Source organism: Rattus norvegicus, chromosome 15 (genome assembly GCF_021556685.1).
Source record: "Rattus norvegicus strain SHRSP/BbbUtx chromosome 15, alternate assembly SHRSP_T2T, whole genome shotgun sequence".
Classification (NCBI taxonomy): domain Eukaryota; kingdom Metazoa; phylum Chordata; class Mammalia; order Rodentia; family Muridae; genus Rattus; species Rattus norvegicus.
Genome location: NC_141548.1, coordinates 94,188,476 through 94,202,813, shown reverse-complemented (window position 1 = coordinate 94,202,813; position 14,338 = coordinate 94,188,476). Strand labels below are relative to the sequence as shown.

The following is a 14,338-nucleotide window of genomic DNA, read 5'->3' as shown; positions in this document are numbered from 1 at the left end:
TCTCCAGTAGAATTTTTGTGGTCACTTAAGTATATTATCATATCATCTACAAATAGAGATATTATAATTTCTTCCTTTCCAATTTGTATACATTGGATTTTCTTTTGTTGTCTAATTTTTCTGGCTAGGACTTTGAGTACTATAATGAATATGAATGTAGAGTGGGCAGCCTTGTCTAGTTTGTGATTTTCTAGGATTGTATTTTCTCTTTATTTAAATTGATGTTGGTTACTGGTTTGATGTATATTGCTTTTACTATGTTTATATACAGGCCTTGAATTCCTGATCTTTCCAAGACTTTTATCATGAAGGTGTGTTGGGTTTTGTCAAATGCTCTCTCAGTATCTAATGAAATGATCACGTGTGGTTTTTTTTCGTTGATTTTTTTTATATACTGGATTATATTGCTGGATTTCCATACATTGAACTACCTTTCATCCCTGTGATGAAGCCTACTTGATCTTCTTAATATGTTCTTGAATTCGATTTGTGAGAATTTTATTGAGTATTTTTGCATCGATATTCTTGAGGGAAATTTTTCTGAACTTTTCTTTCTTTGGGTCTTTGTGTGGTTTAGTTATAAGTGTAATTGTAGCTTCAAAGAATGAATTTTGTAATGTTCCTTCTGTTTCTATTTTGTGGAATAGTATGAAGAGTATTGGTATTAGGTCTTTGAAGGTCTGCATTAAACCCATTTGGTCCTGGGCTTTTTCTGGTTGGGAGAATTTAATAACTGTTTCTATTGCTTTAGGCTTTATGGGACTGTTTGTATGGTTTATATGGTCCTTATTTAACTTTGGTACCTGGTATTTGTCTAGAAAATTGTCTATATCCTCCAGATTTTCCAGTTTTGTTGAGTATAGGCTTTTATAATAGGATCTGATAATTTTTTTAGTCAGTCTTGCACTTTATTGTTGTCTTTTCAGTCCTTGACTGCACACTTGCGCAGTGGGTACAGCTGTTCCTTCCTCTGCTGTTTCTTGGTCTTTAGCTTCTCTTAGTGTTTGGTGAGCCTGTGGTGGATGGCTCTAGTCTTCTTGGGTCCCAGGTCCAGGGACTTGTACTTCTTTCACTTGAAGAATGTCCTTATGTTTTCCTTTTCAGTCTGATTAATGACAGTGAAATCAGGGGTGATGAGTTTGCATAGGACTTGAATCTTGGAGAGCTTGGGTATGGTGCCCCCTGTCATTTTGGTGACTCAAAACTGGGACAGTTCTACAGTCAGATCGTCCAATTGTTTCAACAGCTTCTTCTTCTTGCCATTCAGGTCCTGAGCCTTATCTTGGCCATTGATGCGTTGTTCACAGCTCAATAATTTTTTTTTTAATTTTCTCAGTTTCTGTTGTTATTTCTCCCTTTTCTTTTCTGATTTCATTTGGATATTGTAACTGTGCCCTCTGGCTAATTTGGTTAAGTGTTTACCTATCTTTTTGATTTTATCTTTTTTTTTTAAGAATTAGCTCCTCCATTTTAGATTCTTTGTATGTTCTTTTTGTTTCTATTTGGTTGATTTCAGCTCTGAGTTTGATTATTTCCTACTGTCTACTCCTCTTGGGTGAATTTGTTTCTAGAGTTTTCAAGCACTTAAAGTATGCTCTCTCCAATTTCTTTTTGAGGCTCTCAGAGAGCTCTTACCATTGTTGTCATTGTATCCCATAATTTTGGGTATGTTGTGCCATCAATTTCATCAAATTCTAAAGCAAGCATTGTGCATCTTCCATTTGTATGTGGGCTATCTGTTATTTTTGTTTTTATTGAAGACCAGCCTTAGTCCATTGTGATCCACTAGGATGCACAAGATTATTCCAATCTCTTTATATCTATTGAGGCCTCTTTTGCGACAAATTATATGGTCAGTTTTTGAGAAGGTCCCATGAGGTGCTGAGAAGAAGGTATACCCTTTTATTTTATGATGAAATGTTCTATAGATGTCTGGTAAATCCATTTGGTTCATAACTACTGTTAGATTCACTGTGTCTTTCTCTAGTTTCTGTTTCCATCAGAGTGGTGTGTTGAAGTCTCCTACTACTATTCTGTGTGGTGCAATGTATGCTTTGAGCATTAATAAAATTTCTTTTATGAATTTGGGTGCTCTTGCATTTGGAGCATAGACGTTCATAGAGTTCATCTTGGTAAATTTTTCCTTTGCTGAGTATGAAGTGTTCTTCCTTATCTTTTAATAACTTTTGGTTGAAAGTCGATTGCATTTGATATTAAAATGGGCTCTCCAGCTTGTTTCTTGCCACTATTTGTTTGGAAACAAATATCCCCAGCCTTTTACTTTTGGGGAGTGTCTGTCTTTGTCACTGAGTCGTGTTTCCATTATGCAGCAAAATGCTGGGTCCTGTTTACATATCCAGTCTGTTAGTCTCTGCCTTTTGATTGGGTAATTGAGTCCACTGATGTTAAGAGATATTAAAGAATAGTGATTGTTTCCTGTCATTTTTGTTGTTAGTGGTGGGATTATGTTTGTGTGGCTGTCTTCTTTTCAGTTTGTTGCAGGAAGATTACTTTCTTGCTTTTTCTAGGGTTTAGTTTCCCTTCTTGTATTGGAGGTTTCCATCTGTTATCCTTTAAAGGGCTGGATTTGTAAAACGATACTCTATAAATTTATTTTTTTGTCATGGAATATTTTGTTTTCTCTATCTATGTTTATTGAGAGTTTTGTTGGTTATATTAGTGTTGACTAATTTTTGTTTTCTGTTAGGGTCTGTATGACATCTGCCCAAAATAGTCTAGTTTTCAGAGACTCTGTTGAAAAGTCTGGTGTCATTCTGATAGGTCTGCCTTTATATGCTACTTAATATCTCCCTTACTGCTTTTAATATTCTTTCTTTGTTTTCTGCATTTGGTGTTTTGACTATAATGTGATGGGAATAATTTATTATCCAGTTAAATATGTTCGGTGTTCTGTAGGCTTCTTGTATGTTCACGGGCATCTCTTTCCTTAAGTTAGGGAAGTTTTTTTTTTTTCTATAATTTTGTTGAAGATTTTTATTGGCCCTTTAAGTTGGGAACCTTTACTCTCTTCTTACTAGTATCCTTGTGTTTGGTATTCTCATTGTGTCCTGAATTCCCTGGATGTTTTGGGTTGGGATGTTTTTGCATTTTATACTTTCTTTGACTGCTGTGTCAATGTTTCTATGGTATCTTCTGCCCCTGAAATCTCTATTACTCTCTTCTATTACTTGTATTCTGCTGTTATTGCTGTGTCTATGATTCCTGATCACTTTCCTAGATTTTCTATCTTGACGGTTGTCTCCCTTTGTGATTTTTTTATTGCTTCTATTTCAATTTTAAGTCTTAAATGGTTTTGTTCAATTCCTTTACCTGTTTGGTTGTTTTCCTGTAATTCTTTAAGGGATTTTTGTGTTTTCTCTTTAAGTGTTTGTAACTATTTACCTGTGTTCTATATATTTTTAAGACAATCATTTATATCCTTCTTAAAGTACTATATCATCATCATGAGTTGTGATTTTACATCCAAATCTTGCTTTTCCAGTTTAATGGAGTATCCAGGACATGCTGTAGTGGGAGAACTGGGTTCTGATGATGCCAAGTAGCCTCGGTTTCTGTTGCTTAGGTTCTTGCACTGGCCTCTCGCAATCTTGATATCACTGGTGTTAGTTGGTCTTTCAGTCTCTGTCTGGACCTTGTCCAAACTGTGGGCCTTTGAACCTTTGATCTTAGGAGTGAGAACATTCTTGGGAGACCAGCTCTCTGTGTGTGGGATTTGGGTATGGAGGGCTGTGGGATATCCTTTGCTCTGGGTACAGATGGAGACTGGAAGAATCCTGTTCCTGTGCCCTGTGTGTTCCCTGGCCTGTCCCTCTTTGGAGAGTTATTGGAGTGAAAGTAGGATCTCACTTGTAGGTTAATATTGTGAGCACTACTGGGAGACCAGCTCTCTCCCAGCAGAATCTGAGCATGAAGGGCTGTAGGTGGATCCATTCTCTTAGTATGGTTCTTTTCATTGGGAAGTTTATTGGTGTAGAGAGATATCAATGACCAATGAGTAGTCATTTCTGTTATGTTGTTGCTGCTGTTTTTTTTTTTTTTTTTTTTTTTTTTTTTTTTGTTATTGGTGGTTCCATCCATTTACTTGACTTTGTTGGTGTGGGGTTATTTCTTTGCTGTATGTTTTTTGATGTAGTTAACCTCTTTATCTTGTACTTTACCCCTTGTCCCTCTTACTTGGCATGGTTTGTAGATAAATGTTGATTAATTTAGAAGTTATCATAGAATATTTTATTTACCCCATCTACAGAAATTGAAAGTTTTGCTAGCTATAGTAGTATGGCATCGCATTTTTTTGGTTTCAGAATCTGTAGAACATCTGTCTAGTTCCTTCCAGCACTAGGGGCTAGGAATTAGAAATGAGTGTGGGATTTTCTTGGACTGAAAATATTCTGTACGGCAAAGCATACTGTGAATGAAATAGAAACAAAGAGGCAGGATGCAGAATAAGAAAAGTATTTTTCCCATTCCATGTATGATAAAGGATGAACAGCAAAATTTATATAAAGAACTTGATAAATGAGATGTCAAAAAATAAACTAAGTTAAAAATCCGGTACAAATCTAAATAGAGAGGTCACAGTAAAGGACTCTCAAATGACTGAGAAAAACTTAAACGTTCAACATCATTAGCTGTCAGGAAAATGCAAACCAAAACTACTTTGAAATTCCATTTTACACCTGTCAGAATAGCTAAGGTCACCTAACACAAATGACAACACATGGTGGCAAGGATGTAGAACAGAAGACTGCTCCATTGCTGGTGAAAGTGTAAACCTGAATAATAACAATGGAAATCAATAACATAGTTCCTCAGAAATTTGTGAATCAATCTATCTCAATATCTATACTACATCACATTTATACTGCTCTTAGGCATATAAGAAAGGACACTACATTGTGTAGCAAGGTCACATTCTCACACATGATCATTTTAGATTTTTTCATAATAAACAGAAACCGGAAAGACCACAGATATCCTTGAATAGAAGAATGGATAAAGAACTATACAATGGAGCATTATAGAATTTTTAAAAAGCTTAGTGAGGTAACATAGTATATATCAGCTTCTCAGTGGATATTAGCTATTAAGTAAATGATAGCCAATCTATAATCTGTAGACCCAAAGAACTTAGGTAAAGAGGAGAGGTCAATGGGAGACACAGGCATCATTCTTTGAGGGAAACCTAGAATAGATTTTAAAGACATAATAGGAGTGGGGACGAGCATTGGTAGGGTTTCAGTAGGGGAAATGAGATGGAGTAAGAGGTTACAGGGAGATAAGGCTAGAATTTTGGAGCCTTTGGTAGGTGATGTGGAATCTAATGCAATGAATACTAACTTGTTTCTATAACAGTGATCTCAATAAGGTCTCCTAATAATGGGGATTGCAGAATCACAACTCACCATTTCTAATTCCTAGGCAAGACTCCTATTGGAGGGACTGGGCTGCATTCAAGTGAATTTTTGACTAAGGACTGGGGACCCATTCAAATCTTCAAAGAAGCCAGGTTGATGCTATGACAAAGAGTTGCTCTATAAAAACTGACAAATATCCCCATTGTAGAGGAAAACATTCAAATAACGTATTGAACATGGAGAAGTTGAGCTGGGGTCAACACAAACTTTAATCTTATATTCTAGTCCTTTCTCTTCTAGAGGGTACTCTTCAGGCTAGTTAAAATGAAACACAGACACCAACCCAGTCACAAACTTTAAGGGTAAAACTCGATTCCTTTAGACATCATACGCATGAAACACAGGACTTAGAAGAAGAAAGCTGAAACAGAACTGAGAGTTCCTTTGCTGAAGACTAGTATTCAAAACATCAGAAGGTATTATATAGATGCCAAGGGACAAAACTAACTTGTAATTTAAACTAGCTGTGACACCCAAAAGCCACAATAATAAGCAACCTGACAAAATATGTTCAGAATTAAAATAGTGCTACTTATATCCGGGGTTAACAAACAAGTCTCCAAGCAGCATATAACTTGATAAATAAGAAGTAATTAGTGCCCTAGGAAAAACACCCACCTGACTACCTATGCCTGCTGAGGTTGTGGGCCTTAAAAGACAGCTTAGTATTGCTACTTTTGCGAATCAGTACACTTTTTAACTGCATTCTAAATACTTATCCTTATACCCACAAACAATGGTAGTTCTCCTTTCTGAAGGAAGGTTCTTTATCCAGAAGATAAAGGCTACTACAGAAATCCACAACTGCTCAAAACCTACAGTATCAATGCATATGAAGTCCCCAACTCCAGTCAATCAATGTACTGACTACACAACCTATATTGAGTGAGCATTAAGGAGCACAAGAGGGAAAGACTGTACGAGCCAGAAGACCAAGACATCTTCTACATGTGACAGAATAGCTATGCCTAAAATCTCAACAATTTGGCTTCCTTGACAAGCCTTGAAGAAAGACAACAGAGCATATATATGTATATATATGCTCATATATATATATGTGCTCACAAGGTTTCATCCTTATATGGACAGAGGCAATCAAAAGATGTGGGAGAGTTAAAAAATCTTTCTTCTTCAGGAAAAAGCCTCTGAATATGCTATTCAATTCCAAGAAGTCAGTTCAAAACGCATATAGTTACAAGGGGCACTAAGTGTCCTCAGTATGTCGTGTGTGTGTGTGTGTGTGTGTGTATGTGTGTGTGTATGTGTGTGTGTGTCTGTGTATGTGTGTGTATGTGCATGTGTATAAAAATAAAAGATGATATCATGAACCTAAAAGAGAGTAGGAGCATGAAATTTCGTGGGAGACAGGAAAGAGAATGAAAATCAACTGCAACTTACTTATGAAAATCTCAAAACTTTAATAAAAGTGTCTAAAAGAAAAAAAATCAAAATCAACCCAAAAACCTCACAATTGGCAGCTTTCTTTGTGTACTTGTGTTAGAGGTAACATGGGACTGAGACTGTATTCTAGAACTCACAAAGTTCTGATGCTTTTCCACACAGTTCAAATTATTTTTTAATTTATATATCATATTTAACACAAGTTTTATTATAGGTAATTTATCACAATTAATAAAAATAAATTGTTCATCATCATGTATGACAAAATACCAGATAGTTATTTACATACTTAATATTTTCATACAACAAGCAGTTTAATAATACTTTTGCATTTTAAAATGAAGAAGACTATTTTTCTACGATTTCTAAACTCCCCTCTGTATGTGTGTGTGTGTGTGTGTGTGTGTGTGTGTGTGTGTGTGTGTGTGTGTGTCTGTAGGGATCAAAACCATAGGTGTAGATATAAATTTTACTGTAAGATATGTTTCTGTTGTCCCTTGCTATCTTTAGGATACACACCAAAAAATAGTGAATAGACTCACAAAGGTCATTTGAACTCGTAGCAGTGGTTGCACAAGCTACAAATTGTTCTTTAATACATTCACATTATGTTGTTCTTCTGATCGTTTCCTGACCTATACTTCAAACCCTCAAACCAGGAACACTCTCCTACATGGATGTCGCTCAGATTTTCCTATCCACCCTGCCCCCTACATGGCTTATGGATGCATGCTTGCCACACTGCAAAATTAGCAGCTCAAACACTGAAATGCCATTTTTACTATGCCCTCATAATGGGTTTCAGATGTTCATGAGAAGCACTAGAATTCAATTAATTTTCCCCAGGGAAAGACTAAAATCCTTGTCAATTCTTTCTTCTTTCAAAATATGTCAGTCTTCTCATTTTCTGGTTTGCATTTGTCCTCAGAGTTTGTCCATGATTTCCCGCCGGAAGGGTCACTTTCAAATCTACATAAATAGCACTTATTACTTCTATTGTTGCAACCTCTTAGTAATTATGTGTTTTCTTTAACTACGTCTTTAATTCTTTCTAATCCATTTTCCAAACAACATGGGAAGAACATCATTTCAAATGCAAATTAAATGGAATTTGACTTCATAAAAACCTTCAAGAGTTCTTGCTTATTAAAAATGATGTCCTACATCTTTAGCTAAACTTATGTCACCTTGAATAATGTGGCCCCTATTTCTCTGCCTTTCTGGCCAAACCAATTTCCTGCCTTTTACAAATCAAACTTACAAGTAATCTCTTATTCACAAAATTAAATGTCTTTCATTTCCTGAGTGAGTCTGTATTTCCTTAATGCCATGTTTTGCACAAAATGCTGTATTTTCACTCCTTTTCAACTTCCGTTTATGACTCATTCTTTTTCCAGTTTCTAGCCATTATTCAGAAATAATTCTGTTTCACCAGCTTTATAAGGTGCCCTTAAGAGAAGATTATGTACCCTCAGTATAACATATTGAGTTTAATTATGCATATGCTTTACCACATAGAATGTTAAATATGTTTCCTCTATACCACGTGTTCTATGTGTGATGTTTTTTTTCTTACTGCATTTTTCATAATTGTGTGTATTTAGTGCTGAGTCATATATTTTATACTATCCCCTGTCATGCTAATGAATCAGTAAGTGAATCATATGTGAATCAGAGGCTTTAGGAATGAAACCCATGTGTTTTGCTTTTATTTTTCCTCTTAATTGTTAGCTATACCACTTGATAATTGATATGATTTCAGAAGATTAAGGTCGATAATTTCTAACACAGAGCAAGCAGCAATTCAGAAGCCTGAATGTGTTAATACACCTCAAGCAAGGCTATCTGGCTTTTATTTAGAAAGAATGAGATGTCGCCAATTCTGCCCAGGAATAGATAGAATAGAAACAAAATCGTGCTTATGTTTGTGTTCCTTCTTTGAGACTTCAAATGTTTTGCTTTTTATACACTTACTTTATAAGTACCAGGTCAAATGAGCAGGAGCATTCGATATGTAGTGAGGGGGACATGTGTGAAGGTATTGCAGGGAAACAAGAGCATTACTCCCCAAAATAATGTAGTGGGGTTTTGTAAATAGTTTGTTAGCTTTGAGTTGCTTCAAAACTCTATCAGTTTATAATTTATAAATTATATTCTGTAAGATTAAAATAATGGAGTTGTTTATGTTTCTTGGAATTTCAACGGAAATATCCCAACCAGGAAATCATTAAGCATAGAAAATGCAGGCATGTCAATACCAGCAAATGCAGACTTTGAAGAACGTACATTAAAAAGGAGAAGGACTTCAATATGTATATGTGCTGTTTGTGGATTCAAACAATCAAGGACTGAAAACATTAAATAATTTGTGGTTAGTACTACTGGTGTGATTGATCAATACTAAAGGAAACCGGTATTCTTTCAGGGGACCTAGGTTTGACTCCAACCATCCAAATGTTGTCTTACAACTGTCTGTACCTTCTTTTGGACCTTTGTAGGCACATGCATGACACACACATAGTGCATATATATGTAATGCATACACACACACAGACATACATGTAAAAATTCACCCATGCATAATAAATAATTTAAGGATTGGAGATGTGGCCTTTTGAGTCATTGAGAGGAAAAAGGCTCTTACTTTTCAGGCCTGGTAACGAGTGCTGTGCCTGGAACACACATGAAAGTAGAAGAGAACAAGTGTGTTCAGGAAATGGCTCGGGGACTTTCACATGTGTGCTAGGACAGGCACAAATAAATATTATACACACACAGTAATAATTAAATAATTAAAATAATGAGGGACAGCTCAAGTTTATGTATGTAGCCAGCATACAAACCCTGCGCCATTTTACACAAATAGGTGAAACATTGCAGATTTTGTTACTGTCTACTTCTCCACAGAAACTGAAGATGAATATGCAGACATTATGCATAAGGTTAAGGCTCCCGTGATTCCTGTGTATTTTTGGAAATGCTTCTATCATCGTAAGTGAATATTCAAGTTGCAACAATGCAGGAAAAACATATGAACAATCTTTACAATCAACTGAAAATGGTGAGAAGCAGATTAAGGTTCCTGTGGGGAGGGAAAGATGTTTGTAAAGCTGATGTAAGTGTAGAAGAGCAGACAAGGCCACATTCTTATACATATGATTGCCACTTAAAGGTGATTAAATGAATTCAATGGAGCTGGATGCCAAGGTGACTCTGGACTACATATGCCCGGTGACTACTTAATCTCAAAGAAGGATTAATTAAATTGTTCCTAGTGCTAAAGTGTAAAACATTCTTAGCATTAGTTTTTAGATACATCAGAGAACCATTTGACACTAATCAGACTGCCATAGATGAATCTTAAATAATTTTGAGTTAATAGATTTTCATGAAGAAATTCATGTGGGATATAATAGGACTTGACTATTTTGTTGTTTTGTTTTGTCTTGTTTTTTTAAGTAATATTTTCTCGAAGTTTAATGTATAGTCGTTGGGTAGTGGTATAGTTCCTGGAGCACTGGTTGGTTGGCATTAATATTCTTTTTTTTTATTATTAACTTTTATTAACTATTTCGAGTGTTATTCCCTTTCCCAGTTTCCAGGCAAACATCCCCCTAATCCCTCCCCCTCCCCTTCTTTAATGCTGTTCCCCTCCCCATCCTCCCCCTATTGCCGCCCTCCCCACAACAATCTAGTTCACTGGGGGTTGAGTCTTAGCAGTACCCAGGGCTTCCCCTTCAACTGGTGCTCGTACTAGGATATTCATTGCTACCTATGAGATCAGAGTCCAGGGTCAGTCCATGTATAGTCTTTTGGTAGTGGCTTAGTCCCTGGAAGCTCTGGTTGCTTGGCATTGTTGTTCATAAGGGGTCTCGAGCCCCTTCGAGCTCTTCCAGTTCTTTCTCTGATTCCTTCAACGGGGGCCCGATTCTCAGTTCAGTGGTTTGCTGCTGGCATTCGCCTCTGTATTTGCTGTATTCTGGCTGTATGTCTCAGGAGAGATCTACATCCAGCTCCTGTCTGCCTGCACTTCTTTGCTTCATCCATCTTGTCTAAATGGGTGGCTGTATATGTATGGGCCATATGTGGGGCAGGCTCTGAATGGGTGTTCCTTCTGTGTCTGTTTTAATCTTTGCCTCTCTATTCCCTGCCAAGGGTATTCTTTTTCCCCTTTTAAAGGAGTGAAGCATTCACATTTTGATCATCCGTCTTGAGTTTCATTTGTTCTAGGCATCGAGGGTAATTCAAGCATTTGGACTAATAGCCACTTATCAATGAGTGCATACCATGTGCGTTTTTTGTGATTGGGTTACCTCACTCAGGATGATATTTTCCAGTTCCAACCATTTGCCTACGAATTTCATAAAGTCATTGTTTTGATAGCTGAGTAATATTCCATTGTGTAGATGTACCACATTTTCTGTATCCACTCCTCTGTTGAAGGGCATCTGGGTTCTTTCCAGCTTCTGGCTATTATAAATAAGGCTGCGATGAACATAGTGGAGCACATGTCTTTTTTATATGTTGGGGCATCTTTTGGGTATATGCCCAAGAGAGGTATAGCTGGATCCTCAGGCAGTTCAATGTCCAATATTCTGAGGAACCTCCAGACTGATTTCAAGAATGGTTGTACCAGTCTGCAATCCCACCAACAATGGAGGAGTGTTCCTCTTTCTCCACATCCTCGCCAGCATTTGCTGTCACCTGAGTTTTTGAACTTAGCCATTCTCACTGGTGTGAGGTGAAATCTCAGGGTTGTTTTGATTTGCATTTCCCTTATGACTAAAGATGTTGAACATTTCTTTAGGTGTTTCTCAGCCATTCGGCATTCCTCAGCTGTGAATTCTTTGTTTAGGTCTGAACCCCATTTTTAATAGGGTTATTTGTCTCCCTGCGGTCTAACTTCTTGAGTTATTTGTATATTTTGGATATAAGGCCTCTATCTGTTATAGGATTGGTAAAGATCTTTTCCCAATCTGTTGATTGCTGTTTTGTCCTAACCACAGTGTCCTTTGCCTTACAGAAGCTTTGCAGTTTTATGAGATCCCATTTGTAGATTCTTGATCTTAGAGCATAAGCCATTGGTGATTTGTTCAGGAAATTTTTTCCAGTGCCCATGTGTTCCAGATGCTGCCCTAGTTTTTCTATTTGTTTGAGTGTATCTGGTTTGATGTGGAGGTCCTTGATCCACTTGGATTTAAGCTTTGTACAGGGTGATAAGCATGGATCGATCTGCATTCTTCTACATGTTGACCTCCAGTTGAACCAGCACCATTTGCTGAAAATGCTATCTTTTTTCCATTTGATGGTTTTGGCTCCTTTGTCAAAAATCAAGTGACCGTAGGTGTGTGGGTTCATTTCTGGGTCTTCCATTCTGTTCCATTGGTCTATCTGTCTGTCTCTGTACCAATACCATGCAGTTTTTATCACTATTGCTCTGTAATACTGCTTGAGTTCAGGGATAGTGATTCCCCCTGAAGTCCTTTTATTGTTGAGGATAGTTTTAGCTATCCTGGGTTTTTTGTTATTCCAGATGAATTTGCAAATTGTTCTGTCTACCTCTTTGAAGAAATGGATTGGTATTTTGATGGGGATTGCATTGAATCTGTAGATCGCTTTTGGTAAAATGGTCATTTTTACTATATTAATCCTGCCAATCCATGAGCATGGGAGATCTTTCCATCTTCTGAGGTCTTCTTCAATTTCTTTCTTCAGAGTCTTGAAGTTCTTATTGTACAGATCTTTTACTTGCTTGGTTAAAGTCACACCGAGGTACTTTATATTATTTGGGTCTATTATGAAGGGTGTCGTTTCCCTAATTTCTTTCTCAGCTTATTCCTCTTTTGTGTATAGGAAGGCTACTGAATTATTTGAGTTAATATTATACCCAGCCACTTTGCTGAAGTTGTTTATCAGCTTTAGTAGTTCTCTGGTGGAACTTTTGGGATCACTTAAATATACTATCATGTCATCTGCAAATAGTGATATTTTGACCTCTTCTTTTCCGATCTGTATCCCCTTGACCTCATTTTGTTGTCTGATTGCTCTGGCTAGAAATTCAAGAACTATACTGAATAAGTAGGGCAAGAGTGGGCAGCCTTGTCTAGTCCCTGATTTTAGTGGGATTGCTTCAAGTTTCTCTCCATTTAGTTTAATGTTAGCAACTGGTTTGCTGTATATGGCTTTTTCTATGTTTAGGTATGGGCCTTGAATTCCTATTCTTTCCAGGACTTTTATCATGAAGGGGTGTTGAATTTTGTCAAGTGCTTTCTCAGCATCTAATGAAATGATCATGTGGTTTTGTTCTTTCAGTTTGTTTATATAATGGAGCACGTTGATGGTTTTCCGTTTATTAAACCATCCCTGCATGCCTGGGATGAAGCCTACTTGATCATGATGGATGATTGTTTTGATGTGCTCTTGGATTCGGTTTGCCAGAATTTTATTGAGTATTTTTGCGTCGATATTCATAAGGGAAATTTGTCTGAAATTCTCTTTCTTTGTTGTGTCTTTATGTGGTTTAGGTATAAGAGTAATTGTGGCTTCATAGAAGGAATTCGGTAGTGCTCCATCTGTTTCAATTTTGTGGAATAGTTTGGATAATATTGGTATGAGGTCTTCTATGAAGGTTTGATAGAATTCTGCACTAAACCCGTCTGGACCTGGGCTCTTTTTGGTTGGGAGACCTTTAATGACTGCTTCTATTTCCTTAGGAGTTATGGGGTTGTTTAACTGGTTTATCTGTTCCTGATTTAACTTTGGTACCTTGTATCTGTCTAGGAAATTGTCCATTTCCTGAAGATTTTCAAGTTTTGTTGTATATAGGCTTTTATAGTATGATCTTATGATGTTTTGAATTTCCTCTGAATCTGTAGTTATATCTCCCTTTTCATTTCTTATTTTGTTAATTTGGACACACTCTCTGTGTCCTCTCATTAGTCTGGCTAAGGGTTTATCTATCTTGTTGATTTTCTCAAAGAACCAACTTTTGGTTCTGTTTATTCTTTCTACTGTCCTTTTTGTTTCTACTTGGTTGATTTCAGCTCTGAGTTTGATTATTTCCTGCCTTCTACTCCTCCTGGGTGTATTTGCTTCTTTGTGTTCTAGATATTTTAGGTGTGCTGTCAAGTTGGTGATATATGCTCTTTCCTGTTTCTTTCTGCAGGCACTCAGAGCTATGAGATTTCCTCTTAGCACAGCTTTCATTGTGTCCCATAAGTTTGGGTATGTTGTACCTTCATTTTCGTTAAATTCCAAAAAGTCTTTAATTTCTTTCTTTATTTCTTCCTTGACCAGGTTATCATTGAGTAGAGCATTGTTCAATTTCCACGTATATGTGTGCGTTCTTCCCTTATTGTTATTGAAGACCAGCTTTAGGCTGTGGTGGTCTGATAGCACACATGGTATTATTTCTATCTTTCTGTACCTGTTGAGGCGCGTTTTTTGACCAATTATATGGTCAATTTTGGAGAAAGTACCATGAGGAGCTGAGAAGAAGGTAT

General features: G+C 36.8%; 1 pseudogene; it reads right to left on the bottom strand.

The window, feature by feature from the left end:
* Positions 1–922: 922 nt before the first annotated feature.
* Positions 923–9,689, bottom strand: LOC148001127 (large ribosomal subunit protein uL29-like; annotated as a pseudogene).
* Positions 9,690–14,338: the final 4,649 nt, after the last annotated feature.